This window comes from Mercenaria mercenaria, unplaced genomic scaffold, assembly GCF_021730395.1.
Source record: "Mercenaria mercenaria strain notata unplaced genomic scaffold, MADL_Memer_1 contig_1024, whole genome shotgun sequence".
In the NCBI taxonomy this organism is placed as follows: Eukaryota; Metazoa; Mollusca; class Bivalvia; order Venerida; family Veneridae; genus Mercenaria; species Mercenaria mercenaria.
In genome coordinates, this window is record NW_026458994.1 from 7,118 (window position 1) to 34,283 (window position 27,166).

Here is a 27,166-nt window from a genome sequence, read left to right on the forward strand (position 1 = left end):
AAACAATCCTCAAAGCTCACCAGAAGCCCCAAGCTGAAAAGTGCCCATGGTGAACTAATAACCACTTGATTTGTACAAACAGCAGATAACTCAAAACACATGCAAACATCCCATCCCAAGCATTGTGGGTGTGCACAATCTGAAATGGTCTGGCTTTACCAGTTAAACAGGGTATATGGTACATAAAGACAGGACCATTTGGCCATCTAATTTTTGGAGCAGAAAGGAAAAACATCAACCTGTTAGATATTCATTGATGATAAATAAAATTTTATTTCAGATCAAGATCACATTTAAATACAAGCACTTGTCATTAAATAGAATGCTCATTACCAGTATGTGTAGGACAAAAAGTGCCCTTCGGTAATACAGTTTAATTCATTTTCTCTAAACCTAATATACTGATATGTAAATTTTCTGTATACATACAGTGTAGTGTGAATTATAAACCGTGATAAACAGTATGTAAAGTGGGAAAATGAAATGAATGAAAAACACTATCTAAATAAGAATGCAAACTGGTTGTCTTATATTTCAAGCATACCAAAATATATTATGCAAATAAGCAAAAACGTTCTTTAAACATAGTTGGTTTTGATCAAACACAATTACATATATGTTGAAAAATCCTTACATCACAGGTTAATTACATGCCTGATAAAAATTCAACAACTTCTAACCAATTAAATACAAGTAAAGAAAGAAGGCAAAATGTATTCATATTCACTTCCTGAATCAACTTCAACTGAATCTTTTCATCGACAGATTATCAATTTGAAATCTATTATTCATTCAATATGTAAATCAAAATGAAATAATGATTTAGGCGTTACTTTGCTAGAGTTATGAATACATCCTCCATAATATAATGTTCAACCAACTATTCTTTATTGTGTTTCACTAACTATTATAACAACACTCCTTATATAATTCACGAGTCCAGAATTTGTGCTATTAACAGTCGTTAATCGTTGAACACTTATTTTTGCTGGGCTACGTTAAAACTTGAAGGAAAAAAATGTGAAAATTCATTTCTGATGTCATGTAATAAAATACTTACAGAATAGATCTTAGGCAATAGTTTTGACTTTTGATCAGGAAGCCGTTCAGTGTTTAGTAGGGAAGAACTATGTTAAATCATAATAGTTATATAATAAAATTTTTACAACATAGCATACAAGTAAAATATGACCAAAAATGTTTTCAAACATCTTACATACACAATGTCATTCAGTTATACATTTGTATTTGCACCAAACATTAAAAATACAGAGAAATGGAAAAATAAAAATTAAGGGGAAAAAAAAGATTTTTTTTCTTCTAAAAACAGAAAAATCATGTTGAATTGCAACAGTATTAAAGCAATGTATCAACCTGGACATTTCTGACCTGTATAACATAGAAAATTGAAGAAAATAAATCTTTAACTCATACTCTTGTATCTGAATACTTAAAACTATGCCGACTGTATGCTGTTCCAAATTAATACAATACCAAATCTTTGTTATCAGATAAGAACAACAGTTCGTATAAGACATAATTTTTTTCTGCAACTAGTAAAATGCTAACAAATCTACTTATATATTGCACAAAAAGTAAACATTTCTTTAACTTAAAGCAGAGATATATCTGCAGAGTATTGAATAACAGTTAGTCACCATAAAGCCACACACACAAGCAACTATCGTCAAGAAACGTGATACAATTCACATGTACATAGGTTTGTATTAACACAAGTAACAACAAATATCTCTCCGAATAATCTATTTAAAAATCATGAAAGTATATTAATAAGAAGAAATACTTTATTTTCACTTTGTTTGTGTAGAAAGGAACTACTGCAATAGGCAAAAAGTTCCCTGGACATGCTTAAAAGAAAAAAAAAAACTTTCTCACTGATTTTAACATATATTACAACATAAAATAAGCTACACCATGAGAAAACCAACATAGTGCATGGATCCAGACCAGCGCATGGTCAGGACCCGTACTTTTCGCTAATGGTTTCTCTAACTGCAGTAGGCTTTGAAAGTGAATAGAATGGATCCTGGCCAGACTTTGCGAATGCACAGGCTGGTCCGGATCCATGCTGGTCGCAAATGCACTATGTTGGTTTTCTCATGGTACAGCTCAAATAATGGTCATGGTTTAAAGATATCCAATGCCCACCTTTTACTAAATTTTTTTTATCTTTAGATATTTACTTAAAACACAGGAGATCCTCATTAAATTCATTTATCTTTTCTAAATATATAAATCGATTCTGCATGTAGAGCTACATACACTTATAGTAGACTGTTTAAAAAACTTCCAGTCTTTAGTGATAGTACACATTTACACTGTGTTTATCTATACATGTACTGAGTATGTTACTGTACTATTTCAAACTGTAAACACACATAATCATGTTTGTTTTATGTTTACATGAACTATATATAGTCACTGTTCATACTTTTAAAGTAAAATTTGGGTCTGGTATACCTTTAAATGTTTACTTATGAAAACAAGGCCAACATGAAGTAACCTAACATTGAAAAATATCCAGGAAAGCTTGAGACTGTATTCTGCAGTGTGAGTATCTCTACACAGGACAACTAGCTGAAATGTAAAAACAGAATTACACACATGATGAATATTCAAGTTGTAATTAACTGCATATTAAAAAAAAAAAAAAAAAAAAAAAAACAACATTTATTTTAAAGCAACATTTTCATCAATTTTGGTAAAAATATGAAGTTACCAAACAAAATTTTTAAAATCACATTACATTAAAGTGAATTTCAGTCCTAACATACAGTTTTATCAAATAAGACAATTTCAGAAGTTTTTTTGCTTGTTATGTAATGTTTTCAGTGACAAGTTTCTTTCTTGATTACTCCTTTTGTACAAAACAATGCTTTTGATATTATACATCATTTCAAAGGGTGGCATTATGAGCTTTTTTAAGGTATAGTTCTGCACGTCTGATGAACCAAGTCCTAATGTAACATTATCCCATGTGATCATTTATAAAAACAATGGCTTTTTAAAGATAAACAAATGATAATAAAAATATTGTAATAATTCCAATCAATGCCTTTAAATCCCCTTGAAATTTGCTCAAAAATAAGTGCACACACATACACATTTAATTTCGTCATATAATAGATAATAATGTTGATGATATACAACTGTGAAAAGTTTCATTAAAATCTACATTCGGAATAAGTGAAAATATCATCAAAACTGCAATTTTCCCATATACACACTCTTTATTATGAAAACTTGCGCAAGGTCTAAACATTCAGAATTACCTTAATTTTTTTACATGGTTTACGTTTACAGTGCACCCTCTCTACAGAGGCCCTCTGAACAACAACTCCCTCCTTGCAACAACACTTGCTACTGACTCCAAAAGATGCTAACTGTTCTTTATTTTACCTCTTTACAACAACTCCCTCCGAACAACAAATAAATTTTCCTTCTCCCAAAAGATGTTGCTGTAGAGAGGGAGTACTGTTTGGCCCAAATATAACAAGAGCACCGCCTTGCGGGTGCTGACGCTCATCTGATTTTTTTTGTGTAATAGAAATATTGTCCTACCCATGATTTTCTAAGTCTAAAAAGGGCCATCATTCTTGCAAAAAGCAGGATAGAGTTATGTTTCTTGATGTTCAGTGTCCACTTATGATGGTGAAAAACTGTTGCAAGTTTTAAAGCAATAGCTTTGATAGTTTATGAGAAAAGTTGACTTAAACATAATACTCAACCAAGAAAATGATTTTCTAAGTCCAAAAGGGGCAATAATTATTGCAAAAAGCAGGATGGAGTTATGTTGCTTGCTGTACAGGGTCAGCCTATGATGGTCAACAAGTGTTGCAAGTTTCAAAGCAATAGCTTTGATAGTTTAAGAGAAAAAGTTGACCTAAATATAAAACTTAACCAAGAAATCTGATATTTTCTAAGTCCAAAAGGGGCCATAAATCTTGCAAAAAGCAGGATGGAGTTATGTTTCTTGCTGTACAGGGTCAACTTATGATGGTGAACAAATGTTGCAAGTTTTAAAGCAATAGCTTTGATAGTTTAGGATAAAAGCTGACCTAAACATAAAACTTAACCAAGAAAACTGATTTTCTAAGTCCAAAAGGGGCAATAAATCTTGCAAAAAGCAAGATGGAGTTATGTTTCTTGATGTACAGGGTCTGCTTATGATGGTGAACAAGTATTCCAAGTTTCAAAGCAATAGCTTTGATAGTTTAGGAGAAAAGTTGACCTAAACATAAAACTTAACCAAGAAATCTGATATTTTCTAAGTACAAAAGGGGCCATAAATCTTGCAAAAAGCAAGATGGAGTTATGTTTTTTGCTGTACAGGGTCTGCCTATGATGGTGAACAAGTATTCCAAGTTTCAAAGCAATAGCTTTGATAGTTTAGGAGAAAAGTTGACCTAAACATAAAACTTAACCAAGAAATCTGATATTTTCTAAGTACAAAAGGGGCCATAAATCTTGCAAAAAGCAAGATGGAGTTATGTTTCTTGCTATACAGGGTCAGCTTATGATGGTGAACAAGTATTCCAAGTTTCAAAGCAATAGCTTTGATAGTTTAGGAGAAAAGCTCACCTAAACATAAAACTTAACCAGGCAACGCCGACGCCGACAACGGCTCAAGTGATGACAATAACTCATCATTTTTTTTCAAAAAATCAGATGAGCTAAAAATGATTCCAGAAATCTTCAAAATTCAGGAAGTTTCAATTACTGCCATGTGGCTCTTGAAAAACAAATTTGTTTCTTATCTGATTTCTACATGAAATATATACATTATGTGTTATGTCCAGTGTTTAGTACACCTGTATATGTGAATACTGGAAAACTTCGAGTACAGAATAGCTCTAATTCCTTCAGTATTCACTGAATTTTTCTTAATTCAGTACTGCTATAATGGAAGTCCAAAATTTTAAACAACATACTTTTTAACTCCTATAAAGGAGACCTTTTTCCCAGTTTTCTGTAAAGTTTCCAGAAGTTTTTCTTTACTGAAAGTCGAGGTCACTGTTACTTTCTGCGCCTGTAGATCTGTTTGAATATCAGATTCACTTACTGAAATAAAACAAGAGTGCCAGACTGTCACAAAATACACCAGTCATCAAACTTGGCCAAATTCAAGGGCCATAATCCAAGAGTGCCTAGGGCGATTTGGCTAGTTATTGAACTTAGCTGAGATAGTATGCCCACAAACATTGTCAGCCAGTTCAGATGAAAACTGTTTGACTAAGAGAGCTGACATGTTTTGGACGCTGACCACCCGCCTGCCATGTGTGTTAACTCCCTGAGGCCGATAGTGTAACATACCTGCTGCGGCGAGATAAAAATTACCACCTGACGTCGAAGACATTATCTGATCTTATCATAATCACACTCACATGCGGTCAATTGAGATCATGCAGGGAAACATTATTAACTTTTGTGTAAGTTAAAATAAACTAACAAAATCTTCGAAGTTTAAACAAATATTTTTATATCATATTTCGCCCGTGGCTTATATCCAAATTGAATAATAATTTCACTTCGAAATATTCACAATTTAAGCACACCTAATGCGTTTGATAAATATTTGAACATTTCTGCTTTTCTTACCTTTTTCACACGTAAACACATTATATTCCAATTGATAGATACGTTATATACACAGAATATTTAAATCAGTATTACTTGAAATATACACCTGTTTTTGTGTGAATATCGTTGGTTTATTTTGATGTATAATCTATTTCTAAATATGTACATAAATATTGTGTGAAACGCGCTTAGACAGTTAAGTTGCAACATTTACATCAGCGGTTAAATAATCATTAAATTTACAAACATGCATTTATTTACATACATTTTTATTGTGTTCAAACATGTTTTGGTGTGTTATTTGTATCCATTTGTATCGTATGCGATATAAATGTACGAATATTTCAGCCTTCTAAATCTTAGTATTTCCCGACCATTCATTTCTCTGATACTGGAATTTCATCATCGGTCTCATCACCCGACGGAGCTGATATGTCAGAATCAGCATGATAATAAATATTTTCTTCATTTTAAGAAAGATCTCTGGCCAACGACATTATTTTACTCTTTTGAAAAAATGTATGAACAGTATGAAAGAAAAAAAAACACAGCGGAGTTCGTCTTTTTATTTCCTTTACATGACCGCATCATTATAAACATTTATCTTAACAAGGGAACTGATTAGTAGCACACTTAGTAATTATAACATCTGAGAAATAATAACCAGAAGGCAATATAATTTTGCTTTTATCAGATTTATCAAAAATTAACAAGTATGTGACGCAGTTAGCATGATGTCGGTACCGCGACTATAGTCGTCAATCGCCGTCCTGGGGAGTCCTGATAACGCGCTTATAGTCGCATATCGACGCTACAGGGGTAGAAAATATAGCGCCTATAGTCGCATTTCGGCCTCAGGGAGTTAAACATAGTACGCCTGCTCTTTCAGAGACGAGCATATAAAAATACAACTATCATATCACATAAGGAATATTTTTATAAGCAATTTACATTGTATTAACCTTTATCCTGCTGGCGGCAAGTCATTCTGCTTTTGCGACCAGTGCTGACCAAGATCAGCCTGCAAATTTTCAGTGAACACCCCTCCGAACAAGGGCACCACCTTGCGGGTGCTGACGCTCATCTGATTTTTTTTTTGTATAATAAAAAAATTGTCCTACCCATGATTTTCTAAGTCCAAAAGGGGCAATAATTCTTGCAAAAAGCAGGATGGAGTTATGTTTTTTGATGTACAGGGTCAGCTTATGATGGTGAACAAGTGTTGCAAGTTTCAAATCAATAGCTTTGATAGTTTAACAGAAAAAGTTGACCTAAACATAAAACTTAACCAAGAAAACTGATTTTCTAAGTACAAAAGGGGCCATCATTCTTGCAAAAAGCAGGGAGGAGTTATGTTTCTTGCTTTACACAGTCAGCTTATGATGGTGCACAAGTGTTGCAAGTTTTAAAGCAATAGCTTTGATAGTTTAGGAAAAAAGCTGACCTAAACATAAAACTTAACCAAGAAAACTGATTTTCTAAGTCCAAAAGGGGCAATAATTATTGCAAAAAGCAGGATGGAGTTATGTTCCTTCATGTACAGGGTCAGCTTATGATGGTGAACAACAGTTGCAAGTTTCAAAGCAATAGCTTTGATAGTTTAGGAGAAAAGTTGACCTAAACATAAAACTTAACAAAGAAATCTGATATTTTCTAAGTACAAAAGGGGCCATAAATCTTGCAAAAAGCAGGATGGAGTTATGTTTCTTGCTGTACAGGGTCAGCTTATGATGGTGTACAAGTGTTGCAAGTTTCAAAGCAATAGCTTTGATAGTTTAGGAGAAAAGCTGACCTAAACATAAAACTTAACCAGGCAACACTGACGCCAATCAAGTGATGACAATAACTCATTTTTTCCCCAAAAATCAGGTGAGCTTATAATAAATGGTATTGCCCAAACTGAATGATGGACCAATCCATTTTAGAAATTTAGCAGGCTAAGGGTTAAGTATGCCAGCGTGCACAATTTTTTTTTTAATGACTGTCATTGTAGTTATACTGTTTGATAAAAACAACACATTTTTCACATCTTTAAATTAATATAAATATTTATAAAAAACAGTTTGATAAAGTATGTTCAGCAATATCAAAACCTGTAACTTTATTTTGTAACAAACAGAAGGAGAACAATGATGTAGCAACTTATTTTAACCACAACAATATTTGAAATGTCATTTTCAAGGGGACTTTAAATGAAATGTCAAACATTTAAAACTGTCACTTGATGAAAAGACTGTCAATTGGTGTTTCACTCATCAGATGATAAGTTGGCAGGCATTAAGACATGTTTCTGTCCATGTTGAATTTGCAGTTTACAAGTTTAAAGACAGTAACTGTCAAGTCTCTCATGATCTTCTCCTTAATATTAAGTAAATAGTGGTTTTGTTTTCATTGCCAAGGCAAACCCCAATATAGTATCTATTATATGGGCTGTTCCAGTAACAAAAACTGAAAATTGATAAAACAAAATATTCATGAAGAACATTTTTTTTTTACTTTTCAAATCTGAAAATTTGAGGAAATTATCTTCACTATTTCAAGATTTACAATGATTTTAAATAAGTCACCAAAGGCATTTTGAGACATGTTAAGAATGTCATGAAAGCAGTATGGCATTGTGTGTATTCTTCATGCCACTGATGCAATATGTTATGCATATCACTAGCTAGACAGTATTCATTTGAATATGTAGAACAGTTTAAAATGATTTTACTGAAAACTAACTTAACTGTGTACTAAAGTATTTCCCAAGCATGGTAAATTTAACATTAAAGGAACTTTTTCTGTACGAAGAGTTTGAATATACACACGGGTGGTAAACGCGCAATCCAATTCCCGCCGGGAATACACTTAAAATGGGTTGCGCAACGTCCGGTGCTGGCGTTGCGCGTAAAAAAAGACGAAATTGAGGTATGTGAAGTTATGATTTTGCTTAGTATGAGACAAGAATAAATTTTATCGAAAAAAGCAAAATGCTATTCGACACAAATATGATAACACATCATATGTGTAAAATATCTGGTTTGTAATTTATGATTCGGCTCTATTATCACAAAAACTCAGGCGACACGAAGCGTGAAAAAAGTATGAAATCAACAAAAATGGGAGTTTCTGATCTCATATGCCTAATCTGAGGACATCTGATGCTTTTTATGATACTCAACTGTTATAAAGTAACGAATATCAAAATTATTTGCTTCAAATCCTGCTTAAGATGACATAATTGACAAAAAAATCATCGGGAATGGGGTTGCGCACCGGGAATGGAGCTGCTCGTATACATCATAATGTATATAATGTATACGCGCAACTCCATTCCCGGGGCGCAACCCCATTCCCGATGTTTTTTTGCCAATCTTTCCCCCAAAAGCAACATTTCATTCAAGTGTATGTAATATTCATGACTGTTTTACACGCGTTTGGTCATTAGAAGCGTCACATTTCCAGAAAGAAGGCACAAGAGTTAGAAAATTTGCATTTTTCATGAGTCCATGCTTTTTTGACAGCTCGAGCCAGCAAAGTTTTCGTGATAACAGGGCCGATTCTTAAATTAATAAGTTGGTATTTCACACATATGATCTTTATTCATTTTTGTGTCGAATAGCATTTTGCTTTTATTCGAAAGCACTCGTAAATGTGTCATTATTTACAAAAACAAAAACCCACCTACCTCGATTTTGTATATATTGATGCGCAACACCAGCACCGGAAGTCGCGCAACCCATTTTTAGCGTATTCCCATTGGTAATTGGATTGCGCGTTTACCACCCGTGATACATGTATATCTTATATTTCTTGACTTACTAAACAGACTGTGAAAATAAGGTCAGCCAGGTTAGTAGAAACAAACCAGTCAGTACAAGCCTGAAATGACCAGCTACACTTAGATCAGATAGAAACTTAATTCCATTACTACAAGAACAAAATTGTTACAAAATATATAGCTAAATGTATATCAAATTTCTTGCCAAAATCAAAGGATAATTTTTACCTCCAAGTTTTCCCAGCACTCGTCTGGCAGCATTTGAACATCCCTCACATGTCATCTCCATCTGAAACTCTTGCGTCTGAAATATATGGACAGTAAATGCTTAACTTTCGCTGGAAGTGTTTTTACTTATAGAAATTAAAAGGATATGGTTGATTGTCCATAAGCACAGAGCACAGCAAACACAGCCAGAGACATGCGTCACAAAGTAGGCTAATAGAAACTGTAGAGGAGAGATACAGAAGATGGGTTGCTTCAAAAATCCAACTATAGAATACCTATCAAAACTGTAAACAAAATAAATGCACTATTAGCAAAACAGATAAGCCATCTGACAATGTACTGTGAAAAAAAATCTGATAGCTAAAAAATGTTACTTCTAACGACCAGCAGCCACTAAAAAAGTATTACCAGGTTGATAGGTTAAAATACATCTAAAAATCTGATGTATCATCCATGTTGTACCACAGAACTAGAATGTGTCTGTAGGACACAGGGTATGCCCCCACTGGTACATTTGTCACAAATAAGGACAATCATTCAAATGTTTGCAGTCTTAATGGGGTATAGCCTCAGCAAACATTTAATATAAAGGATTCATTATTCTAAGCCATATACTTTTTCAGCTATGAGCATCACGAACAAAAATTCCACTATTTTGTCTATTTCAAGGGCCATTACTCTGTAATAAGCGCTAAGATTGTCAAGAAGAATGCCAAATGTGCAAGGTCACATCTTGATCAAGACTCCGGCAAGGTTTCATGAATTTACATCAAATATTTTTTGAGCTAGGCATGTCATTGTTAAAATGTGCATTTTTGACTATTTCAGGGGCCACAACTTTAAAAATAATGGGTGGAGCCCGATGAAAACTAAGAAGTGTGCAAGTTTATACCATGATAAAGACTCATGCAAGTTTTCATCAATTTATATCAAATACTTTTAGAGCTATGAACGTCACAAGGTGAAAATGTCATGCCCATCTTTAAGAAGGGGGACAAGGGAAGCCATCCAACTATCGGCCAGTCTCACTAACATCGGTGACTTGCAAGCTCCTTGAGCATATAATTTTCTGCCAACTAATGTGTTTCTTCGATGACCAAGACATCTTGAGTACTATCCAGCACGGCTTTAAGAGGATGGGATCCTGTGAGACCCAGCTCATCCAGACTGTCAACGACATAGCCTCCAGTCTGGACAGTGGCAACAAAGTCAACGCAATACTCCTCAATTTTTCCAAGGCATTCAACAAGCTTGACCATTACGGGGTCTGCGAACGGACACTGAACTGGATCTCAAGCTTCCTCAGCAACAGAACACAGCAAGTGCTGGTAGACGGGAAATCCTCCAAGCCTGCCCATGGTCCTCAGGCGTCCCCCAGGGCACAGTTCTGGGTCCCTTGCTGTTTCTCATCTGCATCAATGACATGCCTGGCAAGGTCAACTCACAATGCAGACTGTTTGCCGATGACTCCCTACACTACCAAGTGAAAAAGTAAGAAACAGACTTCGTTGCCCTGCAGAATGACCTTGATCGTCTGCAGGAATTGGAATAAACCTGGCTGATGGGAGTTTAACCCAGACAATTGCGAGGTGGTGCGATTTTCCAACAAAAGAAGAAAATACAAGCATCATACTTCATCCATGATAAAGAACTACAAACCCCAAGGAAGGCAAGGTACCTAGGTACAACACTTCCCGATAACCTTTCATGGAATCACCATATTAACACCATCTGCTGCAAAGCAAACAACACAATTGCCTTCCTCAGCCAAATCCCGTCTTCCTGCATCAAGACCATCAAGGCAGCCAGCTACAAAACACATAAAACCACAAGTGGAATACGCACCACTACACCCAAGCCAATGTGACCAACGTTGAAGCAATTCAACAACCAGCTGCCAGATATGTATCTGGAGATTATAATCAAAAGAGCAATGTTACTGCCATGCCTGACACACTCGGCCGGGAACTACTGCAAATCAGGAGAAAGCAGGCCAAGGTTGTCATGTTGTACAGAATTGTTAACAACCTAGTAGCCATTCCAAGAGACCCTCATCTGAAGCCTCAAGGATCTTCCACGAGAGGCCCCTCAATGCGCTTTGTTGTTCCTTTCTGTCACATCAATGCTATGAAAGACAGAAAGAGTCCTTCTTCCCATCCACCACTGTACTATGGAACAGACTACCTGACAGCCTGGTCTCGGCACCCACTTTGGAAGCATACAAGGTCGGGATCTCCAAGACAGCACTCTAAGCTGACTGAAAATAGTTTTATCCTGTATTAAGGTAATTCTGCACATTTGATCAACCGTAACGTCATAATAATATATCTGGAAAATGTAGTATAAAGCTTGGATTCGGCCTACGAAAATTAATTAATGGCACCCTGTGAGTAAATTGATCACAATGGCACTGTTACCAGGGGTGTGGAGACACCAATAGTGAGACATGAAAATCCACTTGCCCGTGGTCTCTCTGTGCATTTGATTTTTTTATTACCTGATTATTGGCTACCAACCTTACGTTCTATTAACAAATGTGTCCAAAAGTTTGCAAGAATTGTTTACCCTTCCAGTTTCTATTCTTAGAATTACTGTGTGCAAAATCATGCGAGACTGAGAATCAGAATGCAGAAAAAGATGCTACATTTAGACGCAGGTGTATGTTTTTTCAAAACTGCAGCAATTTGGTAAATCATGGATTTTGTAGGTAAGATTATTTTATCAATAATCATCTCCATTAACTTCTAGCAACTGCATTAATAAATTATTCTTGCTTTTTGTTCAATTTAAACCTGAAAATGTATGCTTGTCCGCGGACAAATGGCATGAAAAAATGCAGTTGTCCGCTGGCAAAAAGTCCAGTGTCGGACATATGAATTCTACACTCCTGGTTATTATCTTTTTTTAAGTTAAAATATAATATAAAAACATCCTACACGTTTAAATAATTCAACATAATGTCTTAAAATTAGATATTGAATTCGCTGTTGAAGTTAAATTTGTCTTTTAAAACAGTTATTCATTCAAAAAATATTTGAATACTTAAATATGAAAATTGTAAGCATTTAAAACTGTTTTAATTTTGAAAATCATGTGAAAAAGTTACATATAATTTAAGAATTCTGATCCCATAAAAACACCAGATGAACAGATTTTATTGAGTGACATCACGGAGATCTCACAATATTGATTTAGGTAAACGTTCGTTTAATCATCGGCTGAAAAATGCAGTGAATTATTCAAGACAATTAAAAATTTTGTTTGCAGATAAGCATTGATCTCTTAAGTAAATAACAGGTATCATTACTTATTCATTAGAGATTAGGAAATCTATTACCGGACGGCTAGAATATTTCCTTAGGCTGAGGTTTCTCTTCAGTAACCGGATGGCTAGAACACAGGCTAGACGTCCATTACTGGAAAGCTAGACACTTCCTAAATTCTACCCATATGAAGTTCCTACATGAATATTAATGTTTAATTTATCAAGGCAAGTAAGTTTGACCAGTATGCCTCTTTCCCCTATTCCGCCATTCCGAGCCTTCTCATTGATCCAAGTCTTCTCATTGATCCGCGCCTTTGGAAAATTTGCACTTACAGCTATTTCCTGTCTCTAATTTTTATGTATGCTGTGGCATATCATATGACAGTTAAACAAAAATAAAAAGAAAATAGTATTAATCACATTAAACTAGAAATATACACAGAAGAAAATTTTGGCACAAAATTTGCTTATCTGAATTTTAAAATCACTGTGGTAATATATAACGTTCTTAAAGAAAACAGAAACCACTTATTATAAAACTTTTTTGACTGCAAACACAATTATATATTTGTTCTTAACTTTAAAAAAATAACTTTAAAAAAAAAAGCCTGAATTTTAAAGAGCTAATACAAATGATCACTAGTCTCGGTTCAACGAGAAAGCATTTGGCTGTTCAGAGGGTGAGGGCGTCACCATGTGAAAGCCTAAATTATTCATTGACAACAATCTTTAGAAATGTTCATTATGGGGATTTTTTAAGTTTAGATGTTGGAGTATCTAACTATAGCAAAACCTTTTCTGAAACTTAAATTTAAGTTAAAACTGTTTCTGATAAAAACTGTTTGTTTATTTTTGTTTTTTTTTGGGGTTTAACGCCGTTTTTCAACAGTATTTCAGTCATGTAACAGCGGGCAGTTAACCTAACCAGTGTTCCTGGATTTTGTACCAGTACAAACCTGTTCTCCGCAAGTAACTGCCAACTTCCCCACATGAATCAGAGGTGGAGGACTAATGATTTCAGAAACAATGTCGTTTATCAAATAGTCACGGAGAACATACACCCCGCCTGAGGATCGAACTCACGACCCCGCGATATGTAGACCAACCCTCTTACTTACTGAGCTAAACGGGCGGGCCTGATAAGAACTGAAATACCGGTTAAGGACTATGTTATTTTGACAATGAAAAATTCCTACGTAAAACTGAGATTGTCGTAACAACATGAGAAATGTGCGGGGATCAAAGAGAAACTAATAATAACAAGCAAATTCGATGAATTGATATCCCCCGCCGAAAGGGTTTGTGGTGAGGAATGGCAAAAAAATATATCCGGCAAAAAGTTAAGGATGTTAATAAGAAGCAAATAATTTCATTAGTCAAAATCAATTTAACAGAAAACAAATGTTTAACTAGAAAATGCTTTTGTAAAAAAGCGCATGTCTCCCTCAATGCAAAGTCCTATAGGCAAGAAGTCAATAGGGGTCAGGAGCGAAAGTCGAAGAGACACTGATAGTTGGCTGCAATAGGGATCATCTACTTGGCATGTCCAGTCATCCCGCTAAATTTCAACACTCTTGGCCTAGTGGTTCTCAAATCACTGTTCAGGCTCCTGTGACCTTGACCTTTGATCAAGTGACCTCAAAATAAATAGGGGTCATCTACTCTGCATGTCCAATCATCCTAACATTGTAGGTCAAGTGGTTCTCAAGTTATTTCCAAAAAATGATTTTACATGAACAGGCCACTGTGACCTTGACCTTTAACAGACTGACCCCAAAATCAATAGGGGTCATCTACTCTGCATGTTCAATCATCATATGAAGTTTCAACATTCTGGGTCAAGTGGTTCTCAAGTTACTGATCGGAACTGGTTATCAATGTTCAGGCCTCTGTGACCTTGACCTTTAACGGAGTGACCCCAAAAACAATAGGGGTCATTTACTCTGCATGAACAATCATCCTATGAAGTTTCAACATTCTGGGTCGAGAGGTTCTCAAGTTATTGATTGGAAATAGTTTTCCATGTTCAGGCCCCTGTGGCCTTGACCTTTAACAGAGTGATCCTAAAATTGTTAGGGGTCATCTACTCTGCATGCCTAATCATCCTATGAAGTTTCAACATTCTGGGTCAAGTGGATCTCAAGTTACTGACCGGAAATGGTTTTCAATGTTCAGGCCCCTGTGACCTTGACCTTTCACAGAGTGACCCCAAAATCGTTAGGCGTCATCTACTCTGCATGACCTATCCTATTAAGTTTCAACATTCTGGGTCAAGTGGTTCTCAAGTTACTGACCGGAAATGGTTTTCAATGTTCAGGCCCTGTGACCTTGACCTTTAATGGAGTGACCCCCAAAATCGATAGGAGTCATCTACTTTGCATGCACAATCATCCTATGAAGTTTCAACATTCTGGGTCAAGTGGATCTCTAGTTATTGATCGGAAATGGTTTTTCATGTTCAGGCCCCTGTGACCTTGACCTTTGATGGAGTAACCCCAAAATCAATAGGGGTCATCTACTCTTCATGACCAATCATCCTATGAAGTTTCAACATTCTGGGTCAAGTGGTTCTCTAGTTATTGATCGGAAATGGTTTTCAATGTTCAGGCCCCTGTGACCTTGACCTTTGACGGAGTGACCCCAAAATCAATAGGGGTCATCTACTCTTCATGACCAATCATCCTATGAAGTTTCAACATTCTGGGTCAAGTGGTTCTCAAGTTATTGATCGGAAATGGTTTTCAATGTTCAGGCCCCTGTGACCTTGACCTTTGACGGAGTGACCCCAAAATCAATAGGGGTCATCTACTCTTCATGATCAATCATCCTATGAAGTTTAAACATTCTGGGTCAAGTGGTTCTCTAGTTATTGATCGGAAATGGTTTTCAATGTTCAGGCCCCTGTGACCTTGACCTTTGATGGAGTGACCCCAAAATCAATAGGGGTCATCTACTCTTCATGGCCAATCATCCTATGAAGTTTCAACATTCTGGGTCAAGTGGTTCTCTAGTTATTGATCGGAAATGGTTTTCAATGTTCAGGCCCCTGTGACCTTGACCTTTGACGGAGTGACCCCAAAAACAATAGGGGTCGTCTACTCCAGCAGCCCTACAACCCTATGAAGTTTGAAGGTTCTAGGTCAAATGGTTCTCCAGTTATTGCTCGGAAATGAAGTGTGACGTACGGACAGACGGACAGACGAATGGAAGGACGGACGGACAGGGCAAAAACAATTTGTCTCCTGGGGGAGACATAATTAAAGAGTACATAATAAATGTATGATACTTTGAACCTGACTAAAGAATTTATTTTGAATGGGATATGCTTACTGTAATAAGCTTAGCTTTTAAAATTAAATGCAGTTAATTGAAATGTGAGCTTGAAGTTTAACTGGAACAAAATACTGTCTTTGAATGGTTTGGCACCAGGTGTTGCTGTTTAACATGTACATTTGAACTTAAAAGAACACCTTTAAGAGAACACAATTAAGTAAAATATTTTGAACATGGCTGAGTGGCAAGGTTCGTGCAGTCACAACTTAACATGTTGAAGGTTTGAACAGTTAAAAAAAAAGAAAGGAACGGAAACATATATATCTATATAATATAGATATATGTATATATTTATTGTTTTAGGGGGTGGGGGTGCAGGGGAATGGGTGAGGAAACAAAATTTTACATGTTGATAATAAATATTGATGGCAAAAAAAACCAACACAACCACATTATGGTGATCTAAATTCTGTTTAAGTTTCATAGTTTGAGGTCACATATATCAAAAGTTATGATGCAGAAATTGCCATATTTATAGTACCCTATATAGTTAACACTAAAAATTTCTAAGGGCCATAACTCTGGTATAACAAGGCAGTCTGAAAGACAGCTAAATCCCCCGCCACTGCTATGGATAGTGAAAGGGTAAACCTTTGATTTTAGCTGTGACCTTGACCCTGAACTGACATGGCTGACTCATGAATTCTGCACAATGTCTTGATGAGGTGATCATTTGACCAAAGTTTCATGAAAATCCTTCAAGGAGTTTAGGAGATACAGAGCTGAAACATTTGACCTTCAGTTGTGACCTTGACCTTGAGTTGACATGGCTGACTCATGAGTTCTTGATGAGGTGATCATTTGACCCAAGTTTGATGAAAATCCTTCAAGGCGTTAAGGAGATACAGAGTGGACACCAAATGGAAGGCTCAAACCTTCGACCCTTAGTTGTGACCTTGACCTTGAGCTGGCATGGTTGACTCATAATTTCTGCACATCATTCTGATGAGGTAATCATTTGACCCAAGTTTTATAAAATTCCTTCAAGGGGTTTAGGAGATATAGAGTGGACACAAAATGGAAGGCTCAAACCTTTGACCCTAAGTTGTGACCTTGACCTTGAGCCGACATGGCTGACTCGTAAGTTCTGCACATTGCTTTGATGATGTGATCGTTTGACCCAAGTTTGATGAAAATCCTGCAAGGGGTTTAGGAGATATAGAGCGGACACAAAATGGAAGGCTCAAACCTTTGACCCTAAGTTGTGACCTTGACCTTGAGCCGGCATGACTGACTCATGGGTTCTGCACATCGTCTTGATGAGGTGATCATTTGACCCAAGTTTTATAAAATTCCTTCAAGGGGTTTAAGAGATATAGAGTGGACACAAAATGGCAGGCTCAAACCTTTGACCTTGAGTTGTGACCTTGACCTTGAACCAACAAGGTTGACTCATGGGTTCTGCACATCGTCTTGATGAGGTGATCATTTGACCCAAGTTTCATGAAAATCCTTCAAGGGGTTTAGGAGATATGGACCGGACACGATTTTGTTACGGACGGAAGGACGGACAGACGGACGGAAGGACGAACGGACGCAGACCATTCCTATAATCCCTCCGCCACAGCGGGGGATTAACTAGGGCAATCTGACTGAAACTTGACAGGCCGCAAACGTTACTTCTATAGATGCCTCCATGACCGGATGGCCAAGGTCGCTTAGTTCGAATTCCTTGCTTTGATGTTACATGTAAAAGAAACATATCCCTTCTGTATAAAGGTAAAGGTCTTGTTTATTATAGTGTCAGCCCTATTGAAAGGGCCAGCCAATTCGGCTTATGAAACACCTTTATTGTGCTTGTCAATTACCTCCCAACTCCTACCACTATGCCAGGTGCCATGGGGATAGAAGTCTTTAACCGTTCATTTAACTAGCTCGCGGCTGATGAACCGGCCTTTTCAGAACAAATCCCATGATCCCAGTGCAAAACCATCCATGCTAAATAATACGTACGATAGGTTTGCTTTCTCACTCTCTGACATTTCCAAAACGATCTATTCGATTTTTATCGTAGAATTCTAGTTTATTTTTCACCTTTAATTAAAGGGTAAGGAAAGCTTGAAAATAAGTTGATTTTATATGAAAGTCATCATCTAGCCTTTCATAACGCTGAAATAATTTTTAAAATCGGACAACTATTGGCAGTTTGAAATTTAAGAAGATGGCTGATAATGGAGGCAGACAATTAAGTGTGTTTATGATGTCATTTACACACTGCTGAATAATTTATTTAGCAAATAACCTTTAAAAAAAAAAAAAAGACTAATTTTCTTATGTCTCTTGAGTATAAGGTGTAAAACATTATATTTTCTTTCATTATAGCTGGAAAAAGTAGAGAAATTATTTTAAAGTAATAAGTAAATGCTGTTCAAATGTGCATCTAAAAATCTAAAAAATCGGCTGTGTCGGCATATATAAAATTATAAATTACGGCTTTGTTGAACATTTTAATGTGGGAAAAGTATACATTTTCAGTTAGAGTGAGCCTTTGCTCATGGGTGGTTTTCAAAATAATGAAGCAAAAGTGTGACATAGGGGTTGAAAATTCAAACTGATTTCTTATGGTTGTCACCTATTTTTTATGATAGCAAATACTTCAAATTTGAAGGAAATAACTTTAGGAAAGTGTTGAGAAATGCCAATCGGAAAATATTTCAGCCTTTAATTTGAAAGTTCAGTGAATTTCCAGTAAGATGGGTGATAAATGTTGCATGGTTTTATGACAAGGAAATATGTATAACAGTAATTTTTTCAACATAAATGATAAGTAATGCGTGTATGTGTATGGTTTGAAACTTATTTAATCATATGTTTGTGGACATTGGATTTTAAAATCACCCTTTCTGCACAAATCTGACATGAAAATAAAACTTTACCTATAAAAGTTGTTGCTGAATGCAAAATAACTAACATATAATTACAAAACCTATTTTTTTCTCACACTTTGCATGTTTATAAACCACATGCCAAATTTCAAGAATGTCCAGTAATTCTAATTTCTAGAATTGTCAACTCAAAATTGAGTTAGTTTACAGATGCACAGGGGACACATACTGAAGATCAGTGTAATATTCATCCATTATTAGTTTTCTATTCATAAAAAGACTAATGGTAATCAACTTTAGACAAATACTATTAAAAAATTAGTTTATTCCACAAAATAACTACAAAATTAAAAATTTTCACTACAAGAACATGAAAATTCAACAGAATGTAACGCTTTAAATGAAAAATAAGTGACTTTATACATAACTAACACATTGAAATCATTTAATTTACATGCAATGCTTATTCATAGTAGAAAAATGACAAAATGCCATGCATGATAAAATGGAATAGTTAAATTCATACATACTTCATAATTTTACTAAAAAGGGTGCACAGGGGACAAATTGTATCAAAAAATTTATTCATAGAATATGTTCATGGTAAGTAAAATTCTTTTAACTACATAATATTTACTGTGAACATTACATATTTTGGTTAAATTTCAACAGAGCCGCTTGCCTAAGAAGCAATAAAATTGATGTTTCCACTTTTAAACTTGAAAATTGGCAACTTCAGAAAAAAATGCAAACAGTGAATTTTAAATTGTCCAGGGTTTCTTATGTAATGCTAAATTATCAAGAAATGCCTAAACTTTGCATTCACACTGCTAAGAATATAGAACTGCCCCCACAAATTACAGTAATGCTATGACAATTGATATATGTCAAAAAAGGGTGCACAGGGGACATCACTTTTGGCTCTGTGAATGTTTAACAGTCAGTAATATGTGAAGTTGAACACTGCTTTTGTATCTGTTGTAACTCCCTTTCAAGGAAAATAAAGTAAAATCCCATTTTAATTAAAGAATAAAAGAAATCTGACACTTAACAACTGAAAAGGTGCACAGGGGACATTTTTAGGTGTATAGACACCCATCAAGTTTCTGAGAAAGTTGATTTATTAAAGAAAAAAATCATAATGTGTCTTCACAGCTGAAAGGATAAAGATCTTAGAAAAACATTAAGACTTCAGAAAAGTAATAAGGTTATGAAATTGTAGTGTTCAACATTTAAATTTAGTATTTTTTTCACTATTTTTTGTGAAGGGGGTTCCTTCACAAGATGTGAAATATTGGTAACAGTAAGATGTAGATAATGAAAAGAAGTATTTTATTTAAATGTGCAGAGTTTAAGTTACATAAAAAGGCCAAAGCTGTAACAATAAAACATGGTTTTAAAAAGTAAGCCACAGTTGAAAACCATACTTCATGTAAAATGTCACACTTTTTTGGGTGCACAGGGGACAAAATTAGCTATATAATTTAATATAACTTCAAAACTGCTTGAGCCATCAAGATAAAATTGCACACATTTATTGACTACATTGATTTGGATATAATTTGCTCCAAAACACATTCTAAAACTAAACTGAATTAAAGTAAGGTGAGAGAGAAGAAAAAGCTTCATTATTTTGAAAACCACCCTCATGTAATTCAGTGGTTATGAGTCGGATGTTACAAATATGTGGCGCGATAGAATGGGGTACAAGAAGGTAGTTGACAAGATCGAAATTGGCCATGTTCCACCCCTTGCTTATATTTATGTTATTTATGGATGATTTTTTTTTCACATATAAGTTCTTGAATTTTCATCTAAGAAACATTTTAAACAAAAAAAAAATCCCCTCTATCATAATTTTTTCCCGCTATCATAGCACGTGACGGATCCATTTGGTTGTAGCATACTCTAGGTCAAGCATACTTTCATTACCACGATATTCCTTCTGTTGTCAGTCATTATCTACACAAAATGTAATGTAAAAATGCTTTTTAACCAGAGTTGAAAATATCAGGAAATGCAGCTTTCTAAAAGGCAAGTTAGAATTCTCGATGCCATTTGTCAGACATACGCTTGTAAATTAATGATGTTATTACAAAATTAATAATGCTATTTCTGTTGGTGCACTTTGCGGACATAATTATGATAAAGTTAAATATATATATATGTGTGTTCGGGTTTAACGTCTTTTTCAACATTTTTTCAGTCATATAAACGATGGTAAATATATATATAATATATATATAAATCTGAGCAGTACATTCCCTGTAAATGCGCACTACGTAAGCGCTCAGGCCCTTCTTGCACACCATACCTATAGTTCGGACTTCTTTGATGTGTAAAGGCATGTGCACAAAAATGACAAATTTTACAGACACCTGGTTTATTGTAATGTGTTTTTTAGAAAAGTAATAAATGGAAATAGAAAAATAGCTCTCAGCTCATTTACACGGATAGTTCAGCTTTATCATGTACGTTATACTTTTTCGCATTTATGCTTGATGATATAGAATACTTACCCTGAAAATTGTGACCGTAACATACAGATAACTTTCCCCACTTTAGTCTTTTAATTAAAGTAAGAGCTCAGCACTACATGGTTTTAATGTACTGTCACATGGGAATAAAATTTGTTTTATAGTAACTTCAAAATTCCTCAGAAATAATTATCATGTACCCCACCCACCTAATTCAGAATTTCAGAATAGCATAGGCCTTAAAGGCCTAGATTTTGGCAGTGGGCCAAGGGATTTTTGTCTTCACCAGCACAGTTGGGGGCTAACGACCATCACAGTATGGCTCCAATAAACAAGGGTCATTATTTGTTGGAGAGTCAGTCTACCTTACATGAGTATCTATTAGTGAGAAGGGGAAACAATGTAATCTATTTTAAACTAGAGATGCTTTTGAGAAAAGTGCATGTCTCCCACAACTGCCTAATCATCTAAATAATAAGTCAGTCTTTATATACTGTTTACTGAATTCACATGTGCATGCGCTTTCTTGACACCAAAAGGACCCCTATACTACTAGTAGTATAGGGGTAGGTTTGGAGGTAAAACTTTGCAAGAAATCAGGGTGATTTTGGTAATTCAAGGGCCATAATTCCGAAGTGCCTAGGCCGATTTGGCTAGTTATCGAACTTGGCCGAGCACTTATTGGCAGACACATTTTGTTGAAGTTTGGTGAAGATCGGATAAGAAATGTTCAACTTAGAGTGCGGACAAGCTTTGTGACAGACAGACACACAGACTGGAGTAAATCAATATGTCTCCCACACCACTGTGTGGTGGGAGACATAATTAATGAATAATTGATAACTTTTAAATCAGGGGTGTGGAAATCCCAACGTTTTTCACTTGTCCACGGACAAATGAGACTTAAAAATCTACTTGTCTGCAGTCAAAACTTATTTGCCCGGATTTTCAACATTTTAGCATGCAAATAATTCTTTATTTTGGACAAAATCTACAAGTAGTAACAAAAGCAAACATAATAAATTGTAATACTGTAGCTGTTTCAAAAATTAAGCTTTCGGCACTTTAGTTTGTGTTCGTCTGCAAGGCCGTCGAACATTTAACAGAAATACCTGGAAGACTGCCCATCATGCCATGCGAAATCATGTGAGAAAGCATGAAACTTTCTGACTGTTACAGTTTGAAAACATGAAACTTCCTGACTCATACTAGCGAGCTCTTTATGCTTTGACTGTTGACTTCCATTTTTGTTGGCAGACAAGGTCGTAACAACGAGTTTGTCCACAACTTTGTGATAATTGTTTACATTTCCAGTTTCAATTCGCCAAGTTCCTGACAGGAAACCAATCAAAAAGCAGAGAAAGAGATGCTAAATTTAGACGCAGTATGGTTTTCTGGAGAAATCGAGAGGCCCTCGGCAGGTGTAACATCCATTTTGTACGTCAAATTCTTTTATTAACTCTATAAACTTGAAGCACTGTTCAGCGTTTCTAAATTATTTTTTCCTTCTTTCATTTCAAACCAGAAAATTTGTGCTTGTTCGCAGATAAACGGAATGCAAAAACTCACTTGTCAGCCGTCAAAAAGTCCTGAGTCGGATAAGTCGGACACACCCCTGTTTTAAAGTTATACTAGATTTCTTTTTGGCATTTCTATGTAAAGAAAAATATTTTCTTAATATTAAAAAACGCAATAATAAAATAATCAGAAACTTATTTTCACAATAATGAAAGTGACACTTATATAGTAGTGAATCTAGGCCTTTAAGGGGCTCAGAATAAAGAGAAAAGGGCAGGTCTATTATGACTTTTTTAGATTTTTTAAAGTCTTCGATTTCCTGACAGTAAAATGCAGATACAGGTAAGGCTTAGAAGGATGACAACTATAAAATATCAGATCATGAAATAAGTCATCCCGATAAGCCAAATGAGCAAGGCTACTTACTTAGTTTGGTAGCAAGACGTTTTGACCCCTTGACATTTTGACCCCTAATAAAATAAGATGACACCTTGACCCCTTGACACTTTGTCCCCTATTTTCAATTTTTTCATAGTGACACTTTGACCCCTAATTTTTTTTTTTTATTTGCTTGGTTTAAGTGAAAAATTTACATGTTATATGTCAATGTGCAGTATTTATAGTTAGCTTTTACAGTTTTTGTTGAATATTGACAGATATTCTGGCTCAAATATTTAACATTATTTTAGTGTTTTAAAAGGAACAGACATCAGAAAATAAATACAATTTTAATCACATTATTTGAAGATTTTGACATCACAAGACACATCAAAGAATATGTAAAAAGGCGATAATGATATAATGGTAAGTATAAATGCTGTATTAAAATATAGAATGACTTTGAATCAAAGAAATCATTGATTTCAATTTTATGTAAGTGGGCTAATTTGCAAGTAATTATAAGATAAAGATGGACTCATAGAACATGTCAGTCAGGTAAGTGTAAAATGTTAGCTCTATATCTATATATTACCATGGTTATATTAATATCTAACTGAGTCAAACTGATATTGTATTTTGTAAATTCATTTGTGTATCTGGACTGCATTGTCTAATTAATGTTCTGTTTACTCATAATAAATTGAATCTGACTTATTCATTTGAGATGTTTGTCGGAATTACACATATTTGGCTATGTTTGATAAGATGTTGGAATGAATGCAATTATTTTCCACTAAGCTATAAATATTATGAGTTGTTGGACAACCCAAGGACATATTTTATCACACAAAGCAGTGTTCATATAATTGTACATTATAACATGTTTTGTTGCATTAAAAAATGTCAATGATAAATAAATGCAAAATGATTTTATAAGATTTACTAAGTATAGTAGTATTGTAGTTATTGCAGTCAGAATAGATAGAATATCAAGGATGTGTTTGTTGATTTATTAATGTAAATGAATATATATTTTGTGGAGTGTAAAATTTCACTAATAAGATTTGAGCAATTAAAGTCTAATACTTATTATAATAGCATTTTATTTCACGTTTATCAATTTTTCAATGTATTTTCATAAAAATGATATTTCAATATTAAACTAATTTCAAATATAAAATTATTCAAAAATAACATCAATTACAATTATTCTTAAACAGATTATCAAATTTATCTATCATTTAATTTATTGTTTAAAGGCATACTTGAACTCCATCAATAGGGTGGTGATTGGATTAAAAACTTACTGAGGTGTGATAATTGGATTACACTGCACTGTAAACTGAAGTGTGCCCCTAATTACTCTAATCTAGGTACAATACAATAAACATGTTACCTAATGGGGTCTCACCTTCACAACATGTAACTAGTAGGTACTGTATATTAATTGAAATGTATGGTGTTAAAGGTTATCAGGCTAATTTTTTATGAAAATTCCTTAAAATCAAAATGTTTTTTTTATCTAAGTTGAATATATTTAAAAGTTCGAAGATAGTGAATTAACTTTACAGAAAATGTGAGCAAAACATTAAAGTGATTTCATTAATCATAATAATTCAATAACCTTACACACATTTATATACTGATACAACTTCTTTGATACAGTCCATCATTCGTCATTTGAAGGAGCACGGTCTCGCCAAAACTTACCAGGACAGGACAACCGTTCATCAGCTGATAAGCAAGCTAATTGCTCTTCCTTTTCTACCAGGTCGGGACATCAAGAGAGTGTTCCAACGTCTGCGGGACCGCGCCATGACCAGCTCGCAGCCAGTGCAGGATCTCTTCCAAAACGTCTGGGACCAGTGGTTGTGCTCAAGTTTGTGGACGGTCACGAGTGGAGTGTCTACAGGCAGCCTGTACGCACAAACAACGACTGTGAGGGTTAGCACCGGCGCCTCAACCAGAAATCTGGACGCAGCACGCTCCCATTCTACGTGCTAGTTCCACTTTTTCATCAGGAAGGAAAGTTGGTATCAATCACTGTTGCTCTTGTCTCTCAACTGGCAGTGATCAGAAACCGTCGTCAAGTGTATGTGTCAATGGACAACCGTATTGGCGAGCTTTGGGACAAGTACGATGACCATGACATCGTGTGTGAAGACTTTCTTGCCCGGGTTGGTGAGATCTATGGCCGTATGTAAATCTAAACTCAATTAAATTGAAAAAAACAGTGCCAGTGCTTAATAATAGACTGACTAGTGCTCATCATGTAAATAGTGTACAAAGTGTATTATGTTTTATGTGATGTATTTTTCTTATTTGTGTCTTTGTTGTCTTTTGTATAATGTTTAATATTTATGTTGTCTGTTTCATGTAAATAGTGTACAAAGTGTACTTATTCAATGTATTTTATGATTTATGTGATGTATTTTTCTTATTTGTGTCGTTGTTGTCTTTTGTTTGACTTTTCTGTTTTACAGTATTCTGTCTTTTGTATAATGTTTTATATTTATGTTGTCTATTTCATGTAAATAGTGTAAAAAGTGCACTTATTCAATGTATTTTATGTTTTATGTGATGTATTTTTCTTATTTGTGTCATTGTTGTCTTTTGTTTGACTTTTCTGATTTAGAGTATTCTGTCTTTTGTATAATGGTTTATATTTATGTTTTCTGTTTCATGTAAATAGTTTAGCGTTACTTGTATTTATTTATAAAAATGTACATTTATGAATAAAGTAGTATACCAGTAAATGAGAAGTTTCGAACAGAGAGTAATTTTATTATTTCAATTAGTAAATGAAGTTATTTATATCTAATTACTAACATGATTAGTAATTTCATCTAAATAATTTCTTAGATAACTGCAAACGTTTGTGAAACATCATTGTTAATAATTCTAACACTCATAAACCATACTTTGTCACCTACTCATAGCCTAGAACTTGTACAAGTCCATCAATACTGCTTTTATCAAAGACTTGCATGCACATTAAGAAATTAAACTGCAGAAAAATATACCCTTAGCCACAAAAAATCTAAGGGGTCAAAGTGTCAAATAAAAAAAAAGTAGGGGTCAAGGTGTCACTGAAAATAGGGGTCAAAGTGTCACTAAGGGGTCAAGGTGTCATCTTTGGTAAAAAAATTTAAGGGGTCAAACTGTCATGGGGTCAAACCGTCTGACATTCCTTAGTTTAATAAGCGTCTTCTTACACCGACGAAAACTTTCATGTTTATCGAATAATATTTATTTAATTACAATACCGTAAATACAATGACATTATCGCTATCTTTAGAAAAATAGGTTTTTATATCTTCCCACATTGTAAGATAAAATATGTTTTACCTGCGAAGACATTTTTATTTATTTTTTATTTTTTGGCTGTTAACACGTCCCTTCCGCTATAAAGCAAGCGTCTGATTGCGGATTTTTAAAAGGTTAGAGAACACCAATTGTATTCAGGTTACATTCTACCAATTCAGTTCCTTATTTATTTCATATTATTATTAACAATAAAATATTCAGACCTCATTCAGCACTGTAGAGCATTTCAATGATATGAAAACCATATATGATAATTTAATATGACATGTCTTCTTATCAAAAATATAAAATACTGATATGTTATGTTGTATATAAGAAAAATAATCTGTTCTGAGAAGTATCAACCTCTAAAATGCTAGCAAGACATTTCGGACACGCCTTTTGGCTAAACGCTACCGTATACATTTCTGGCTAACCTCGCTGGGGCGGTGTCGTACCACCAAATTCT

General features: G+C 34.8%; 1 long non-coding RNA gene across 1 annotated transcript; it reads right to left on the bottom strand.

The window, feature by feature from the left end:
- Positions 1 to 249: 249 nt before the first annotated feature.
- LOC128551368 (uncharacterized) lies at positions 250 to 26,819 on the bottom strand. The gene is made up of 4 exons (XR_008368772.1): positions 26,740 to 26,819; positions 9,593 to 9,668; positions 4,953 to 5,082; positions 250 to 2,598 (listed from the first exon to the last, which is right to left on the bottom strand). It is a non-coding gene; the product is annotated as an uncharacterized LOC128551368 (long non-coding RNA).
- Between the last annotated feature and the right edge of the window lie 347 nt (positions 26,820 to 27,166).